General features: G+C 42.6%; 1 protein-coding gene across 2 annotated transcripts in view; it reads right to left on the bottom strand.

Moving 5' to 3' along the window:
* Positions 1 to 20,604, bottom strand: part of CASR (calcium sensing receptor) — a 103,231-nt gene extending 82,627 nt beyond the window's left edge. The window contains exon 1 of one of the 2 annotated variants that reach the window (XM_066241467.1): positions 20,518 to 20,604. The gene's annotated coding sequence lies outside the window, so the exon portion shown is untranslated. Of the gene's footprint in view, positions 1 to 19,827; positions 20,038 to 20,517 lie in introns of those variants that run through there. The other variant, XM_066241466.1, reaches the window with a different exon arrangement.
* Between the last annotated feature and the right edge of the window lie 205 nt (positions 20,605 to 20,809).

Raw genomic sequence — 20,809 nt, 5'->3', positions numbered from 1 at the left:
AAAAGAATGAAACTGGACTACAGTTTGTCCCCCTGTACTAAAATTAACTCAAAATGGATCAAAGATCTAAACATAAGACCTGAAACAATTAAGTACATAGAAGAAGACATAGATACTAAACTCATGGACCTTGGTTTTAAAGACCATTTTATGAATTTGACTCCAAAGGCAAGAGAAGTGAAGGCAAAAGTTAATGAATCTGACTTTGGGTGATGGGTATGCAACATAATTGAATGACAAGATAACCTACATCAGACTAAGAAGTATTTTCTCAGCAAGAGAAACTGATAACAAAATAAACAGACAGCCAACTAAATGGGAAATGATATTTTCAAACAACAGCTCAGATAAGGGCCTAATATCCAAAATTTACAAAGAACTCATAAAACTCAACAATAAACAAACAAACAATCCAATAAAAAAAATGGGAAGAGGACATGAACAGACACTTCTCCCAGGAAGAAATACAAATGGCCAACAGATATATGAAAAGATGCTCATCTTCTTTAGTTATTAGAGAAATGCAAATCAAAACTGCAATGAGATACCACCTCACACCTGTTAGATTAGCTATTATTAACAAGACAGGTAATAGCAAATGTTGGAGAGGCTGTGGAGAAAAAGGAACCCTCATACACTGTTGGTGGGAATGTAAAGTAGTACAACCATTATGGAAGAAAGTATGGTGGTTCCTCAAAAAACTGAAAATAGAACTACCTTATGACCCAGCAATCCCTCTACTGGGTATATACCCCCAAAACTCAGAAACATTGATACGTAAAGACACATGCAGCCCCATGTTCATTGCAGCATTGTTCACAGTGGCCAGGACATGGAAACAACAAAAAAGCCCGTCAATAGACGACTGGATAAAGAAGATGTGGCACATATACACTATGGAATACTACTCAGCCATAAGAAATGATGACATCGGATCATTTACAGCAAAATGGTGGGATCTTGATAACATTATACGAAGTGAAATAAGTAAATCAGAAACTGCATTATTCCATACGTAGGTGGGACATAAAAGTGAGACTAAGAGACATTGATAAGAGTGTGGTGGTTACGGGGGAGGGGGCAAGGGGGAGGGGGAGGGCACAAAGAAAACTAGATAGAAGGTGACAGAGGACAATCTGACTTTGGGTGACGGGTATGCAACATAATTGAATGACAAGATAACCTGGACATGTTATCTTTGAATATATGTATACTGATGTATTGATGTCGCCCCATTAAAAAATAAAATTATAAAAAAAACAAACAAACCAAAAACCAAAAAAATCCAAACATATACTATATATTTATGACTCTGGCCTTATATCATTTCTCTTTGAATATTTTGTAGCATCTGTTTTTACACAAATCGATTTAACCTGAAATCCTATAGTATACAGTGGTTCCTTGAGATATGAATTTAAGTCATTTTGTAACCAAGCTCAGTAAGTCAGTCAACTCCTATATCAAACTGCTGATACTGGACCCATGCACCAGTGTGCCAACTAGTGGCAGCTTCGCAAATCATGACTTGTATCTTGGAATTTCGCTCAAATCTTGAACAAAAATATGAATTGAGTCGCAGCTCCTATCTTAAAAAATTCGTATGTTGGTCTGTTCATATCTCAAAGTACCACTGTATTACTTATTACATCATGAACACATTTCTATGCCACTGAATATTCTTTCTTTTAAAATTCATTGTGTTAACATAGATTCAAGTGTCCCACTCAATATAACACCTTCAACCCCCAACAACATGCCCCCATTTGACCCCCTTTGCCTCCCTCCTCCTGACTCCATATCCCTCTTCCCTCTGGGATTTACTGTCCTGTTATCTGTATCTATGTGTTATGTATATATAATTTCACTAATCCCTTCACCTTGACAAATCTTGTCTCCCTCCCCTCTGACAGCTGTCCCTCTGGTCTCTGTGACCCCTCCTCTGCCTTTATTCTGTTTCTCAGTTCACCATGTTCATTATATTCCACATATAAGTGACATTATATGATATTTGTCTTTCTCTGCCTGATTTATTTCACTTAGCATAATAATCTCCAGGTCCAATCATGCCATCACAAAAGGTAAGATTTCGGTTTTTTTCACGGTTGTGTAGTATTCCATTGCGTATATGTACCATTGCTTTTTTATCCACTTGTCCACTGATGGACGCTTGGGCTATTTCCAGATCTTGGCTATTGTAAATGGATGCAATAAACATGGGGGTGCATATCATCTTTTTGAATTAGTGTTTTGTAATTCTTAGGATTTTTCCTAAAAGTGGGATAGCTGGGTCAAAGGCAGTTCTATTTTTAATTTTTAAGAAAACGCTATACTGTTTTCCACAGTGGCTATACTAGTCTGCATTCCCACCAGCAGTGCAGGAGGGTTCCCTTTTCTCCACACCGTTGCCAGTACTTGTGTGTTGATTTGTTAAGGACAGCCATTCTGACTGGTGTGAGGTTGTATCTCATTGTGGTTTCAATTTGCATTTCTCTGATGATTAGTGATGTTGAACATTTCTTCATGTGCTTATTGGCCATCTGTATGTCCTCCTTGGAGAAGTGTCTATTCAGTTCCTTTGGCCATTTTTTAATTGGATTGTTTACCTTCCTGGTGTTGATTTTTATAAGTTCTTTATAAATTTTGGTTATTAACTCCTTATCAGACGTATTGGTGAATATGTTCTCCCATTGTGTGGGTTGTCTTTTTATTTTGTTAATGGTGTCTTTTGCTGTGTAAAAGCTTTTTAGTTTGATATAGTCCCATTTGTTTATGCTGTCCTTTATTTCACTTGCCCATGAAGATATATTGGCAAAAAATTGCTACCAGAGATATCGGAGAGTTTACTGCCTATGTTTTCTTCCAAGATTTTTATGGTTTGTGACTTACATTTAAGTCTTTTATCCATTTTGAATTTTTTTTTGTGAATGATGTAAGTTGGTGGTCTAGGTTCATTATTTGCATGTACCTGTCCAATTTTCCCAACACCATTTATTAAAGAGACTGCCTTTATTTCATTGTATGCTCTTGCCTTTTTTGTCAAATATCAATTGTCCATCAAGGTGCGGGTTTATTTCTGGGTTCTCTGTTCTGTTCTATTGATCTGTATACCTATTCTTATTCCAGTATCAAGCTGTTTTGATTACAATGGCCTTCTAGTATAACTTGATATCAAGAAGTGTGATACCTTCCACTTTGTTCTTCATTTTCAAAATTGCTGAGGTTCCTTGGGTTCTTTTTGGTTCCATATAAATTTTTGAAATACAGGGCATCTGTTTCAGATCTGTGAAGTATGCCACTGGTATTTTAATAGGAAGTGCATTGAATCTATAGATTGCTTTGGGTAGTATAGACATTTTAATGATGTTAATTTCTTCTATCCATAAACATGGTATATGCTTCTACTTGTTTGTATCTTCCTTTATTTATTTTTTTCAATGTCTTATAATTTTTGGAGTAAACATCTTTTACTTCCTTAGTTAGATTTATTCCTAAGTACTTTATTTATTTTTGCAATAGCAAAGAGAATTTTACCTTAATTTCTCTTTCTGACAGTTTATTGTTGATGTACAAAAATGCCACTCATTTCTGAATATTAATTTTATATCCTGCCTCTTGCTGAATTTATTTATCAGATCTAGTACTTTTTTTTTTTAACTGAGACTTTAGGGTTTTCTACCTACAGTATTATGTCATCAGTAAATGATGAGTTTTACTTCTTTTCCAATTTGGATGCCTTTTATTTTTTCTTCTTGTCTGATTGCTGTGGTTAGGACTTCCAGAACTATGTTGAATAAGAGTTGTGTAAAGGGGCACCCCTGCCTTGTTCCTGATCTTAAGGGAATTGCTTTTGATTTTTACCCATTGAGTATGATGTTGGCCATGGGTTTGTCATAGATGGCCTTTATCATGTTGAGGTATGTTCCCTGTTTTCCCACTTTGCTCAGAGTTTTGATCCTAAATGGGTGCTGTATTTTATCAAATGCTTTTTCCTCAGTTATAGATGTAATCATGTGACTTTAATCCTTTATTTTGTTTATGTGATGAATCATATTTATTTATTTGCCTCCCTAGAATAAATTCTACTTGATTATGATGTATAATCTTTTTAATGTATTGCGGGGTTGCTGGATCTAGTTTACTAATATTTTGTTGAGAATTTTAGTATCTATGTTCATCAGGAATAGTTTTCTTACTTTGTAGTGTCTTTACCTGGTCTTGGAATGAGGATAATGCTTGCCTCATAAAATGAGCTTAGAAGTCTTCCCTCTCTTGAATTTTTTGAAATAGTTTGAGAAAGATAGGTGTTTGTTCTTCTTTGAATGTTTGTTAAAATTCTTCTGTGAAGCCATCTGGTCCAGGACTTGTTTTGCTGAGAGTTTTTTGATAACTGTTTCAATTTTATTTGTTGTAATAGGTTTGTTTGGGTTTTCTGATTCTTCCTCCTTTGGGCGTGCTGCTTGTGTAGCAAGCTGAGCTTAGCATTGGTGCTGTCTGCCACACACTACTGGTTGTGTTGATTCTGTGTCTTCTTGGGTTGGCATCTGCCATTGTTTGTAGCCTGCATTCAGCTACCTGCCTGGAAATACTGCTTTATTCACTGTTTGTGTGTGTTTTCTGTGTCTGGGTAGTGTGGGAGGGGTCGACCTATGTATAAGGATCAGCTTCTTCCTGCTTAGAGATGACAGCAGGTCTGTAAAAGCCCCAAGCTCTGTAAGATTTGCCTCCACCTTTCAGCTACTCCTTCTCCTTTTGCAGCTGTTCTTTATTCCCAAAGAGTCTTTCTTAGTAAGACCGTAGTGTGGGCTTAGAATGGCCTCACACCACCAACCCCTCTATAAGTTGCAAGCTTGTTGAGTTCGGGAAGCTGAGGTTGGGAATACAATGTTAGTGGTAGTGGGACCCCTACTTCAACAGTCTGTTGTTCAGGAGCTCAGTATGGGGAATGTGGCCCCTACTCCAGAGCCTAATCTCTCAGACACTGCTGGATACTCCAATTCTATTTCTCCCCAGTGAGTTGAACAGTAGGTTCAGATTGGGTGGGGCAGTTCCTTCTGCAGGAGTTCTTTCAGCTGGGGAGCCTCTGACCTCAGGGAGGAAGACTGAGAGAGTCCTCCCCTGGGGCTGACTCTGCCCCCCCCCCAAAAAGTGACTGAGCCTCTCAATTGGACCCAACAATAAGCTCAAGGAGACCTATGCTTTGAATGCCTGTGTTCCAAGCCTCTTTCCCTTCCTCCTGTGGAACCTAGCCCAGTGGGGCAGGATATTCAGAATCCAGGCCAGTCAGCTGTGAATCTCCACCCTGTCCAATATGCACATGAGCTTCTGCATGGGAGCTGACTACAGAAAGCTGAACTTGCCTCAGCTGGGTCCAGTGGCCAACAAGCTCTCCCTTCAGGGATGCTACCAGCAAGGGTCATTGGGTCCTGTTCCAATGCTTTCTGCTACTGGCTTTCAATATGTCAGCCCTGGCCCTCCCTAAAGGAAACCTGGTGCAGACCAGTGGAGGACATTGGCTGTGACTGACCCTCAGCAACCTTCTTGGAGCTACAAGCAATCCAGAGTTTGTGGCTATCTTGCTGGACTCAGGTGTACATGGAAATACCAAGTTGCATACCTAGACTGGTTTTTTATCTACATTGGACCTGGGAGAGTGTCAGCAAAAGGTCAAGGTTCCCTGAGACCCACCTCCCGCTGCTTCTGACTGCTAGCTGCTTGTTAGGCTCTGTCAGTGAAAAAGCTCTAGTAGAGTTTAGAGCAGTGGTAGTCAACAAGGTCCCTACCGCCCACTAGTGGGCGTTCCAGCTTTCATGGTGGGCGGTAGAGGAGCAATCAAAGTATAAATAAAAAGATAGATTTAACTATAGTAAGTTGTTTTACAAAGATTTATTCTGCCAAACTTAGTGAAAATCAGACATAAAGTACTTGATAAGTATTATTATTATATGCTTTAACTTGCTGTAACTCTGCTTTATAAATTTTATAAAGTAAAGTTACGTCCCTATTTTATAAATCATTATTACTGTGGAACCAGTGGGCGGTTAGAAAATTTTACTACTAACAGAGATACAAAAGTGAGCGGTACATATAAAAAGGTTGACTACCCCTGGTCTAGAGCCTGGAGCAACTCAGAGATTAGGAAGGGTGGTAGGTGTGGCTCCCATCCCTCAGCCCCAGGTGTCAGTCTGTCCTGACTTCTTTCACAGACCTCAGTAGGATGTGGCCATCAGAAATCTGATGAGTGTAGCTTCTGACACCCAGAGATGTGATCTACCCACCATCTGGACAGTTTTTATTGAGTGTCCCGTGAGGCAGAAGCACCAGTCATAGTCTCGGTAGTATGCAGGGGAAAGCTCTGACCTCAATGCCAGAAAACTGAGTCACTGATGTGCCCCCTGCTTCCTGGTTATCTTCTCAGAACAGCCCAGTCTACATGGTGTGGGGCAAGAGAGATTCCCGAGGGTGGGGCAGTTGCATTCCCCCAGGCTGATGCTGCATGGAGAAGGCTGCTCCACCCAAGAAAGATGGAACTGCAGTACTGGAGTATGACTAAGCACAGTGGTTCTGGTGGCTGTCCCCCACAGTGTCTCTCCCTGGGCCACCCACTTCACACTCTCCTCACACAGCTCTAGGCCTCTCAGCCCTCCTTCTGCAGGAGCCCCAGGTAAGTGGCTGTGAATGAGATTTTCTACGTGGGCCATTTAAGACAAAGCCTGCATCTCTGAGAGCTCCTGTCTTTTTCTTGCAGACAGAAATCTCAGCTCTTTTCACTGCCAAATGCTATGTGGGTGCCTCATCTAGGCTCTGGGGCTCTGAGCTGGGGCTTCAAACCTGGGGCTGAGGATCCTCCTCTCTCAAGGTGACCTTCACCGCAGTGAAATTCTCTCTGGAGCCTCAACCACCACTCGCTCCTGGGAGCGGAGCAGCCCTTTCGGCATCTCTGATCTTCCTACCAGTCTCAGTGTGGCTTCTTCTGTGATCCTTGGTTATAGACCCTTAGTCATGTAGTCTGAAGTTGGTTTTTCAAGGTGATGGTTTTAAATTATGTTGTAATCCAATTTGGTCCTGGGAGGGGGCAGTTGGAAGATCTGCCTACTCTGTTGCCATCTTGGAATTCTCTAAGTAGTCTTTTTCACACAATTTATAACTATTTAGTATTTCATTATATCTATGTATCACACTTTATTTAGGCCATTTCCTTTTGTTGGGCATGGGACTTTTGCAATTTTTTTATATTATGAATATTGCTGTCCTGAACTTCCTTAAAGTTAAATCTTTGCATATTTTTTTAAGTGGGGGAGGGCCAGCAAACAGACTGGATGGAAGACAGATGAGAAGCATCAACTTATAGTTGTGGCACCTTAGTTATTCATTGATTGCTTTCTCATATGTGCCTTGACCAAGGGGATACAGCAGAGTGAGTGACCCCTTTCTCAAGCCAACAATCTTGGGCTCAAGCCCTCTGGTTCAAGCAGTGGTAGGATTCAAATAATTTAACAACTGTTTTTCTTCCCTAATGACTGTTTTAAGTATAAAAAAACCGATATACCAAAGAATAGTTTATTATTTCATGCATTTAACACTTAAACAAGAACAATAAAAAAGGTACACAAAACTAGACTATAAGAAAGTTTCAAAATATTAATGAAAAAATATTAAATAATACCTGACAGTGAAACAATAAAACTGTTATTTAAGATATTTCCATATTGCTTCTTGATTGGTGTCATCACTTGCAATTTTTTCACCTTTGAACAGAATGAACATTACTACGGGCACTTAGAATATGCTGTTGTGCAGATGAATGTTAAAAAAGAGTAAGGAATGTAAATTTGTGATTTCCACATTGGGCGACTACCCAGGCGCCCACCTTAGAGAGAACCCTGACTATAAGTGCCATTTTAACAACCGATTCACCGAACTCAACCAAAAATTAGGTATTGGTTCATCGAACTGGTGCGAACCAGCTAAATTCCACCACTGGTTTCAAGCCAGCGACCTTTGGGCTCAAGCCAGCCTCCCAGTGCAACAGCTTGTGAGCTGTCACTCAAGCAGCAACCTTCGGGTTTTGACACTCTATCCACACTGCACCACCACTGGTCAGGCAAATCTTTGCACATATTAGTAATTATTCCCTTTGCATAAATCCAGGCATGGAAATGGGTAGATTAAACGATAAGGAAAGTTTTAATATGGATTGCCAAATTGCCCTCCAGAAATGGTGTATCTATTTACACTGTCAAGAAGGTGTATGAGAGATATTTAAGCTAAATCACTATATTTTTTTGAAGGATAAAAGAAAACTCCCAGAGACTAAATTTTGACTCTGAGCTTTGGAATTATGTGGGCTCAGTTTAAATCTAAGCTATTCCACTTCCTCAGGCAATTACCCTCACTAAATCTCAGTTCTCCATTGTATTGGGATATACCTAACTAAAGTTTTGATAAGCTTAAACAAAACAAAGCATAAAAATGCTGAGCACAATGACTGGTAGATTGTGAACTCCAAAGAAATAGTAAATGGTATTGCTCAGAATGTCCTTCCCCCCTTAGGGTTTCACTACGAAAGTAACCAAGAATAGCACATGGAATGAGGCACCAAAAGAAAGGAATTTGAATCACAGGACACACTGAAGGAAAGCATCAGAAGCACCAGGAAGCTGGTTCATAAATGTGGGTCAGAAAAAAAGCTTTCTGAACAAAAAAACTAATTGAATCTAGAACCATGTACTGGTGGTGGTGTTAGTTTAGCAGTACAGCTACATGAGGGTATAACCCAAACACAACCAGCACTTTTGCACTAATAGGGAAGAAATGAAAGCACCATGGGAAATATCTCCTTTTGGCTATGAGGTTCGGCTGCTCTGCAGACCCCTTACAAGGAGATATCATGCCAAGTTTTGAGAAAATTACAAAACGATGATTACAAGCCCAGAGATGTATAAGCTGTCACAATGGGCTGATAATGCTACCCAAGCAATAACAGAAATAATGGCCTCAAGAAGAAGGAGGAAGGAGAAATGGAAGGAGGGGGAGGGGAAGGAGTAAGATAGGAAGGGGAGAAAATGACCAGTGTACAGACTAAATGAATGGGTTCCACCATATTGGCCCCAGTAGATCTTATTAAGGGAAAGCAGCTCCTACAGATGTACAAGCTGGGAATGGCAGGTGAGAACTCTTGGCAGACCCTTGAAAGCAAGCATACAGAGTGAAACTGGGAAGTAAAAAATGGAAATGCAATTTGAGTAAGTATGGGAGGAGGAGAGGGGTGTCTGGAAACCAAGGAAAAGCAAATGCCACCTGACCAGGCAGTGGTGCAGTGCATAGAGCATTGGACTAGGATGCAGAAGACCCAGGTTCAAAACCCCAACATTGCTGGCTTGAGCCCAGGTACATCTGGCTTGTTTGCAGGCTCACCAGCTTGAGTGTGAGGTTGCTGACTTGAGCATGGGATCATAGATATGACCCCATGGTCTCTGGCTTGAGCCCAAAGGTCGCTGGTTTGAAGCCCAAAGGTCGCTGGCTTGAGCCCAAGGTTGCTGGCTTGAGCAAGGGGTCACTCGCTCTGCTGTAGCCCCCTGGTCAAGGCACATATGAGAAAGCAATCAATGAACTAAGGAGACTAAGGAGCTACAACGAAGAATTGTTGCTTCTCATCTCTCTCCCTTCCTCTCTGTCTGCCCCTATCTGTCCCTCTCTCTGCCCCTCTCTCTTTCTTTGTCACAAAACAAAACAAACAAACAAAAACAACAGAAAAGAACAAGTGCCCAGTACAGAACCTCATGGAAAATTCCTTCCCATGCTGCTGTGGAGCAACAAGGTAAACACTAGCAAACCATCCACAGCCGCAATGCAGGGAAGGGGAGTTAAGAAAGGTCAGATTTGGCTATTTTTTGCCTTCTTGTTGATATGGCTTGATTTCACCAAAATAAGGATGGACAAGTAGTGGGGATAGCAGTACAGGAAAGGAGAAAAGTAGGAAGGGGGGTAAGAGAGTCAACCAGTCCCCACTATGGCTGTTCTAAAGGGGACCCAGAGATGCCAGACATGGGCTCTTCCTTCAAGGAGGTCCAAATCCAGTTAGGAAGACAAATCCCGTGGGATGTAAATGCAAACACATAGAGGTTGGGCAAAAGTACGTCTGCAGTTGGGAGTACATGAAACACAGTTTATTCCTGTATTATTATTTATTAATTATTGTATTCTTTTCCAGGCCAACAACTGTAAATCTACTTTTGCCCCACCCTGTCTGATGGACGGCCAGGTGAGAACAGAAGCCGCACTGCAGTGTGGCCGGGCGTCACTGGCAGAGCTTCCTGGCCAAAGGTTTAAATGGGACCCGAATAGGTGGTGAGTGGAGACGGGGGCCCCAGACTGGGGACTTGGCAGGAGCCACACAGCTGAGGCAGAATCGAGAAAGCATGTAGCCTGGAGGCCTGGTGACAGTACCACCATGTGAAAGGGGCGGGACAGTAAAATGGAGTGAACTTGGGCTTTGGGACCAAGAGGACTTGTTTTTCCCACTTACTGGGAGTCTTAAGACCTCAGTGTCCTCACCTCTAAAATGAGGATAATAATACAAGGTTGTTGACAAAAAGAAAAAAAATATGAATAAAGTACTAACATAGTTACTGGCACACAAGTGCTTAGAAAGTGGTAATTTTATTAGGTGACTATTCCTAGAAATAAAAGCACAGCTCAGAAACGAGAAGATAAGAGAATAATATAAAAAGCCAGTTGAAGATTTCCAAAAATGAATATGTTCACAAAAAAGGTACATTGTAAAGGATGATAAAAACTAAAGAGGGGTTAGGTTAGATCAGCAGACCTAACATGTGGTCCATGATCAGCATCACCTGGGAATTTGTGAGAACTACAGACATTTGGTCCCACCCCAGCCCTACTTAGTGTGACTTTCTGGGGTGGAGCTCAGCAGTCTTTAGTTAATAATACTTCCCACCATAAAGACTGAAAATCCTTGACTGGAGGATTTGGGGATGTTTCTTGGCCAAGAGATTAGCTCAAAGTAAACACAACTGACTCCAATTAGCATTGACCTCAATCTTTTCACATGTTCGTGCAGGTTATTAATTCATAAAAAGAACCTTAGAGATTCTCTAGGGAAAGTAAAACTATGGAAAGGGATTAAGATTGACAATAGCCCCAGAATATAGTCACAGAAAGTGGGATAAAGCTATGTCAGTTCAATCATATTTTGCTACCAATAAAGTTATAAAAACCTTCAGGTTTGTAGAGCTTTGAGGATTTTGGAATTGTGTACCTATATTGATCCATTTAACTCACATAAATTATGTGGTAGGTACTCTTGTCATCCCTGCTGTATAGATGAGGAAAGTGAGGTGTGGAGAGGTTTTCAAGGTTGAATGGCTAATATGTGGCAAAGTGAGGATTCGAACCCCGGTGGTGAGCCTCCATGCTTTTAGCTGCTAGTTTATGCTGCTTCAGCTTGACCATAATTTATTTAAACACTCCTTCTTATTGGACACATAGGTTGTTTCTAGACTTTCACTTTCACAAATAAACACTGAGAAGAACTTCTTTAGGCATAAGTTCTTCCTTTTTTAGGCCTGTTACACTCTTCAGAACTTTAGTTATCATGGCCATACAGTAGTACCAAACATTTTTTTCTTTTTTTTTTCTTTTTTTTTAACAGAGACAGAGAGAGGGATAGACAGGGACAGACAGACAGGAACAGAGAGATGAGAAGCATCAATCATTAGTTTTTCATTGCGCGTTGCAACACCTTAGTTGTTCATTGATTGCTTTCTCATATGTGCCTTGACCGCGGGCCGGACTGAGTAACCCCTTGCTGGAGCCAGCGACCTTGGGTTCAAGCTGGTGGGATTTTTGCTCAAACCAGATGAGCCGGCGCTCAAGCTGGCGACCTTGGGGTCTCGAACCTAGGTCCTCTGCATCCCAGTCCAACGCTCTATCCATTGCGCCACCGCCTGGTCAGGCCAAACATTTTTTTCTTTATAGTTTCTTAGATAACTTCTTTCTTTGGGTGGGGGAGCATAAGTCTTAAACCGTATTTCTGATGGTTGCTTTATGATAGAGTCCCCAAAATTGAATTCCTTAGTCAAAGGCTCTAAACAACTTTAAGGTGATTATTTTTCATATAATTTGTGATGAGGGGAACCATTTTATCTCACACACCAGCATCATCTGTGAAGTCTTAATATTCTTGATAAGCAAACTGATATATCATTTTAAAATCTTTACTTTTTTTATTCAAGTAAAGTTAAAATATTTTATATGTTCACCAACTATGTGCTTCTCCTCATTTGATTTTGCCCACTTTTTTTAAACCAAGGTCTTAATATTTATCCTCTTAAATTCTATGAGCTCTTTAGATATTGAAACTTTTAACCTTTGGCATATTTGTTGCAAATTCTTAAAGTTTATTTTCTTTATAAGTTCATTGTGATTTTTATACATAAATATTTCACACACACACAAATATATATATATATATTTAAAAAAAATTTTTTTCTGAAGCTGGAAATGGGGAGAGACAGACAGACTCCCGCATGCGCCCGACCAGGATCCACCCGGCACGTCCACCAGGGGGCGATGCTCTGCCCCTCTGGGGTGTTGCTCTGCCGCAACCAGAGCCACTCTAGTGCCTGGGCAGAGGCCAAGGAGCCATCCCCAGCGCCTGGGCCATCTTTGCTCCAATGGAGCCTTGGCTGCGGGAGGGGAAGAGAGAGACAGAGAGGAAGGAGGGGGGCGGGGTGGAGAAGCAAATGGGCGCTTCTCCTATGTGCCCTGGCCGGGAATCGAACCCGGGTTCCCCGCACGCCAGGCCGACGCTCTACCGCTGAGCCAACCGACCAGGGCCTATTTCAAAAATATTTATGAAACAAAATCTGTCAATATTTTCCTTCAGGATTCTCTGCTACTTTCACACATAGAAAGAACTTCCTCATTCCCATAAAATATCCTCTGCTTTTCTCCCCATCCCCCCAAATAGAAACTTTTTAGACTTCAACTTTTAACTTGAAGTTACAATATGGGTGTATTTCCAGTAAGAAGGTATTCTAGTAAAGGAGTATTTATTTCTTCGGAAGGCTAAATAAGCTATGTGTGTTCAGTTTTGCTGGTGAATAACCTTTGAGTTCCACAAAACCTGCATCAGATCAAGAGGCAGCCAGGTAGCGGGAAGATCATAGATCCAGGAATCAGTGGAGTCCAGAGAGTGACAGGTCTCTCATTTATAGTACTGCTTTCTTTGTCAAGTTACTCCAACTTTCAGTGCCCTGGTTCCTCATTTGTAAAATGAAGATGATGGAACCTATCCTTGCTATCTCCCTCATTTATCTCCTGAGATGTTCTGAGCATCAAATGAGTTAATGATAGGAAAGTGCTTTGTCAATCAAGTGCTATATCAGTTCACATGTCGAGATTTTTTTTTTTATTATTATTCACTCAGCTTCTCCATTGTACCAGGCACCATGCTGGATTCTGAGGTTTCATTGCTGAATAAGACATAGTATTTCTGTGCTTGATGAGCTTGAACAATGTGTATTAGCTTATTTAAGTCTTGGTAGGTAATATTAGTAACCTCAGTTTATTGATAAGAAAACGGGGGCACAGAGAAGTTAAATAACTTGCCCAAAGACACACAACTAGTAAGCTGTACAGCTGGGATACAGGACCAGGCTCTCTAATTCCAGAGCCCGGACTTTTAACAGCACTGCCTCTGAAAAGATAAGGGTGAAAATTGGCTAATTGCAGAGAGCAAACCTTTATTTGGGATATTTTCAATTTTGAGAGTGCAGAAATAGAAGGCCACTTGTCCTCCTCACTACCTTTCTTCCCCTGAACTCTCAGTTGACAAACACTTTGTACAAAAGGGCTCCCACATGCAAGGATGTGGGGCATAGTGATGAGCAGACCTGGATCCTGACCTGAGCGAGCTCAGGATCTGGTGGACTGGGAGGGGGGGTCTGAAGCTATAGTAAAGAACTTTGGCCTGACGGGTCCCTGCTCACTGGCTCTCTTTAATCAGCAGGCACCTACCTCCTCTCCCTAAACACGCTCTTCTGCAAGGGCTACCAAACAGGAGATCTGGGATACCACAGCTGGCATCTCTGAGTTCCCAGTGCCAACTCAATCCCTAGTATGCAGCTGGAACTCAGCTGATGCTTGTTGAACTAAAGTGAAGGCTTTTGTCAAATTACGGAATATTTAGAGTAACTATTATGGATGAATCATTCAACCATCAACTTCTACTAACAAAACTTTTTTCCTACGGACAAAGAGCTCACAATTATTGGGTGAACCATTACAGTCTCTTTGAGCCTGCTTATTTCTTTTGACATGAAAAACAACCAACAAACAAGAAAGATGCCTGTTAGAATACCAACAAAAATCACAGGAGAAAGATGTCAAATCACTCCATATTTCTATTGTTCGTAATTTTGCTGGTGTTTATGTTAAAAACACGTTGAAAGAAGAATAGCTAAAATTAGCTTCCTTTCCGTGGATATTATATTACTTTTGCCCCCATCCGTCACTCAGAAGCATTTCCTGAGGGTGGAAAAACACAGGTTTTTGCCCCGGTTCCCAGGGAGGGAAAATCAATTATAGATGGGAAACACATAAAAGCCAATTAATTCAGGTTACTCACCCCAAGAAATCTTCATTCTCCCTACTTTTTCAGTGTAAGGAAAGACTTCAGAGACAGCTGAGTCAAAGGACAAAGGCCAGTTAAATATTCACCCTATGCCAGGCATTGTGTTAACCACTTTCTACATACAGCTCATTGAACCCTCACAACCACCCCTTGAAGGAAATATTACCTCAGTTTTACAGGTATCAAAAGAATATCCACCAGTAAAAACTGAGACTCAGAGGTTTTAAATGTGTTGCCCAAGGTCACAAACATGGAATGCCCACTTTTATCCAAACTCTAACAGACCATGGGACAGGCAGACCTTATTTTTTCCTCACTTCACATTTTGCCATCTCACTCATTGGCCCTGCCTAATTATAATGTCTTTTTATTTTTGTGACTTTGGTGAATGATACAGTTATTCAAGCTGTACTAAAATCAATCAGCATTTCCCAGGATCCACTTTTGGGGGAAGTAGGTATAAACCTCCCGGCAACTTTTCAGCAAACACTACCACACATGTCTGGATTATTTTCCATTTTATGAATGGATGATATGGTTATCAAGACTACTCTGCACTATAAAATAGGGACCACCTAAAAACCCTCTAATTCTTTCTGGCTTTAATAAAGGCACCTCAGCCTGTGCTTACTGGATTGTGGAAGGACATGATGAAAAAGGAGAAAAACTTTAATCAGGTTAGTGACAGGCAAGAGTTCCACCCAAACTACCAGGCAAGAATGAGGGTTACATGTGCCATTTAGTGACATGGCGAATGGATGAAGTCTAATGTTCATTTACTTTGAACTAAAAGCCTCCCAGAGATGAGAGAGAGAGAAGAGAGAGAGAGAAATTATACATATTTGTTATGAATCAACTAAGTGTTCCTGGTCCTATTTTACTCTATGACATAGAAGTTGTCAAGGGATATTCTCAATTAGAAAACAGAGTTTTGGTACTAATTACTAAGTCTTCTGCACATAAGCACTTTATAGATACCTGATCCTCAGTCCTTTTGGTTCCTGGCTTCCTTTTGTCTACCCTGTGATCATTTGAATGACAGACTAAAGGATGCCAGATCAGAACTCCACTCCCCACACCTAATGAGTAACTGCATTCTGTGGAGTCTACCTCGCAGATGTCTCAAGCATTCATCTTCTTTTCTCCATGGCCACTACCATGGCCACTATTTTTCATGCCATCTTCTCCATCACCTGAATGGTTATAATCTCTTCAAGCGATTTCTCTGCTCCAAATATATTTCCCTTTAATGTGGGATCCACATGCAGCCAGAACAACTGTGCTCTAAATAAAATACTCACTAAGTCACTCCTCTACTTGAAACCTTGCAGTGATTCCTAGGATTAATTATGAAAATAATAACCAACAATACCTGGGTGTATAATCTGTGCCAGCTACTACATGACTTATCTCAATTCTTGCAGCAAGCCAATGAAGGAGGTAACACCTTCATGACCATTATATATATATTGAATCCAAGTTACTTAAGATTCCACAGCTAGAAAGTGGACAAGCCATGACTCAAACCTGGGAACATATGGCTTTTGAGTGCACAGTTTAACCACCATGCTATCTATATGATGGCATGCAAGTTCTCTGTGACCTGGTGTGCCCACTACTCTCTTAATGAACCCCTCTTTGTTCCTTATGCTTCAGTTATCTGACTCACTTGAAGATCCCGGACCTTATGCCTCTGCTTTTCTTTTTTCTTTTTTTCACATTAATTCCTCTTCTATAATTGTATAACGCCCTTTCCTCTTTGTCTTGTGGAATGTCTCATCTTTCAAGACTGAACTCAAGTGTTAATTCTTCCATGAAGCTTTTCTCAACCCCTCCTTCCCTTGGTAGAGATGACCACTCCCCTCTCTGTGCATCACTGTACCCTAATTATAGCAACCACAATCCTTTCCTACCCTTGCATAGATAAGTATGACTCCCACCTCTTAGACTTCTATGAATTCCTTAAATGTCGAGAATGTGTCTTACTAATCCATTTTACCCATAGCATCTTACATAGTGCTGGGCATTGGAAGATTTACTGTAAATAATGTTGAATGAGTGAAAATATTTATTTGCACATAAAATATGTTGCTTCTCAAAGCATCCCATTGTAAACTTTATATTAATTTTACTTAGACCATCAATGCAATTAGTTTTTTTCCCCCTTAGGACTGTATATGAAACTCTGAAAAGGTACATGCAGCTTTAGGGATGGAGAGAAGATATTGTATTCTACCTGCTACACTTGTTTTTACCTGGGAAGGTACTCAGGCATAACAAAATGTCTCTGAACAACCCAAATCTGGGATGGCAGTTACATATGTATTTACTTTAGGAATGAGAATATGGATCATTCACATTTGAACCACAATGCACATATTGTTTTGAGCACAATAAAATTAAGTGATAAGAATAAAATTAATTTAAAATTTTAATTTAAAAGCAAGAATAACAGCAATGGAAAACCATGACCAACTCAAGATAGGATAAATGATGCTGTGATAACAAAGCATTCTTTCCCCAGGTTCCAGAAATGCCAACTCTACGTGTGTACACATGCTGTATGGCAAACATCACATGGAAGACAGACTTCTGGATTCAGAGCAGCCAAATGCAATTCCTAACTGATACATTGTTGTCCGTATATATCCCCAACATTCCCATCTACCCTTGAATATCAGCTCAAGAGAAACCTCCTTGAGAAAGCCTTCCTTGGTCTTGCAGTGCAATCTGTGTACACCCTTAAAGAACTTTCTTTCCTTTAGAGAGTTTATGTTAATTCATAATTGCATTTTCAATAGTTATTTTAATGGTTTCCTCCCCAAAGCATCTGTAAGCTTCAGGAGATCAAGGACTTGCCTTGTTCCATTTACTTTTTTTTTCTTCTTCTTCTTCTTTAAGTGAAAGGAGGGGAGATAGAGAAACAGACTCCTGCTTGCACCAGGACTGGGATCTACCGCGAAACCCTGGTCTGGGGCCGATGCTCTGCCCATCTGGGTCATGCTCCCAACCGAGCTATTTTTAGCACCTGAAAAGGAGGCTCCACTGAGCCATCCTCAGCATCCCCCCCCACCAATGTGCTTGAACCAATCAAGCCATGGCTGTGCGAGGGGAAGAGAGAGAGGGAGAGTGGAGGGGGAAGAATTAAGAGACAGATGGTAATTTCTTCCGTGTGCCCTGACCAGGAATCAAACCTGGGACCTCCACACTCTGGGCCCATGCTCTACCACTGAGCAAACCGGCCAGGGCCACATTTACTTTTTTTTTTTCCCCACCAGTAACTGGCACATAGCCAGGCACTCTATAAATATTTTGAATTCCTTCATCTTTTACTCATTTCCCTATTCCTTTAATTATATTCAATTCCATACCAAACCCAAGTGGATACTCAATCCATTCCTTTTTATTATTTCCCTACCCTACCACAAGTCTCTGTCCTTATTTTTTATTCTTCTCCTCTCCTAACTCCCCAATCCAAAAGGCTTCTTGAAAATGGCAGCTTCTAATCAACCTGTATATTTTTACTTATTTGGGATCCAAGTCAAAGTCATGCAACATAAAAAAAATAAAACGTAGTGTCTGGAATAGCCATTAAGTTATTTTAGACACTTTACACAACTCCTAAAAAACCTTTTAATTCAGTAAAAATAATTTTAAAAACTTTTGTCTTATAGCTAAAAATGGGTTTATTTGCTGACTTTTTTCTACTTCTCAAAATGTTTTGGCCTTGCATAGTCAAAGCCTTGGAAGAGAGTTGATTGCGCTGGTGGTTGGCAAGAAGTGAGCCACCTATGTGGTCTCTTACAAAATTATCTGGAGGTAGTTTCTGAATGACAAGGCCCAGAGCCCCAGTATTTTTCTCCATTCAGGGGTCTTGGCCTGGTCCTCCTGCTTCTACAATTTCCCCCCTCACCTCCTTTCACAGATATGAAACCTCCACCCTCTGAGTTCTTACAGAGGAAAAATCCCGGGCAGGTCTGCTGGTCCTGTGGGGAGAGGGGAGGGCAAAGGAAAGACTTAACTGGTGGAGTTCTGCTTTCAGGAATCGGAGCTAGCGAGGTGTTAGTTTCTGAAAACCGAGAGAGCTTTTAGGAAATATCCTTCATTGAACCCCCTTACAATCAGCCTCTACTTATCTTGCTCTTGGAAAGTCTAGTTTAAGGGAAAGAACAGGTTGTAAAGAACTCTTCACGGACTCTTCCCCAATGCTGCCGTCTTCGACTCACTGGGAGAGCTGAGGGAAATAAATGAAATGTCCTCTCAGTGGTGGGCTCCTACCCCAAGGGCCAAGCAAGTGAAAGACTTTGAAGACAGCAGGGGCAGTGCCCACAGGGAGCACTGGAAACTAAGGGAGGCTGGCAGTGGGAGTGACAACGTCATTTTCTTCTGGTACTTTCACTAGGCAGGAGATGGGGCGCAAAATCAGAAGGAGGGGACAGAATAAGAAGAATAGGGAAGAATATAGTGAAAAACAAGGGAGGTATAAATAAACACATGCTAGTGCAGGCATTACTCTAGAAGGTAAACTTTTGTATTGTTTCATTTTTAAAATCATGTGCATGTGTTATCTCTTGAAACTATAGTGTTAAAAACAATAAGACTCTAGCAATTTGGCACTTTTTTTTTTTTAACTCCCCAAGGAATAGACGGGCTGGTGATGAGGACCAGGAGCTGAAACCTTAATTTGGTGCCACCGAGCCAAGGTCTCTAAGGTAAATGGAGGCTTGGGCCCAGGATCCTCCAGGAGGGCTTGTGACCCAGCAGGATGGGTGCTGAGGCCGCGGCTTTCAATTCCATCTACACTAGAAAACTGCCTGTTCCCTTGTTAACACACACACATACGGAAGGGGTGTTCTTTGTGACAGAGCTACACACAGGCAGAACAAACAAGGCCCAGGGACAAGGCATTACGCACGGCGGACTCCGGCTCATCCGCGAGGGCGACCCACAGCCCCTTCCGGGGGTAACTGAGCCGTCCAGTCCTGCGCCCAGGGCGCTCTCGTTCTTGTAACTGGACTTGCCCTATGGCGGGCACCCAGATTCCCAGGACTGAGCGGCTCGGGCCTGCGCCCTTGGTTTGGCCCCAAGCCCACAGCCCCCAGACCCGCCACTGCCCCTCCCTCATTGGGGCGCTTTCTGCCCGCCCTCCTCGCGGTCCTTGGTCCTACCTGGCGCCCCGGCCAGGGCTCAACAAGAAGGGGTAGCTCCTGCCCGTCGGCTGTGGATTTCCACCAGGAAGGGCTCGCAGCTGAGCGAGGACGGCGCACGGGTCCCGCTCCCGATTCCAAGGTCACGGTCCCGAAGAGGCGCCCGCCCTCGGGTCTGGCCACGGCAGCCCCCGCAGACCCTCTGGCAGCGGCCGCGGCCCTGGGCGCGGAGCTCCGCCCCTCTCCCGCTCCCCGCCCGCCTGCCCCTCCGGGGTCCGCGCCTGCCGAGCCCTGCTCCCTCCGGGGCCCGCTCGGGGGAGGCTCTCCAACCCTGTACCTCGGGCAGCCCCGGTTCCCTCACCGTCTTCCCAAACCCGCTCGAGCAGGGCAGACTGCCTCCCCTGGAGCCCGGCGCCAAGGGCGCGTCTCCCTTCCCGAGGGCCACGCGTCGGGTCTGGTCCTCGGTGACTCGCGGCCCCGCGCTGGGGTCCTCTGCCTGCCGCTCCGAGTTCCCGGCCCCCGGCCCCTGCACCCGCGGTGGGAGAAACTCCCTTCCTTCCTCCTCCTTAGAGATGGAATGAGGCTTACGACGTTGGGGGCTCACGGCTCCGCCAACGTTCTCTGTGCCAAGAGTGGGAATTTTTTTTTTTTCTGATGGAAGGCCAGAGAGTCACAGTAAAAGAAATATAAACCCCGTGCCAAAGCTCTTACTCATTCTGCAAGACTCGGGTCGAGAGCTGTCTACGCCGCGAGACCTTCTCGGTGCTCGCAAACAGCTCCCTGCTTCCACTCCTCTGCTCAGAGGGCGCGCGGGATTCCCTGGCCAGAAGCTGCACCCGGAGCGCGCGCGGTTTCCTCTACCAGGCCGACCTTGACCTCCGTCAAGACCCGCACCCATCCTACCTTGTCCATTCCGGTCCCCGGCCCCTGGCATGGCGCCCGCCACCTATCAGGCGCTCAAATATTTTACGAATGAGTGGAAAATTAATTTCTTTTGTAGAAA

The sequence above is a fragment of the Saccopteryx bilineata genome, chromosome 8 (genome assembly GCF_036850765.1).
Source record: "Saccopteryx bilineata isolate mSacBil1 chromosome 8, mSacBil1_pri_phased_curated, whole genome shotgun sequence".
Taxonomy (NCBI): Eukaryota; Metazoa; Chordata; class Mammalia; order Chiroptera; family Emballonuridae; genus Saccopteryx; species Saccopteryx bilineata.
This window is presented reverse-complemented; position numbering and strand designations above follow the sequence as displayed.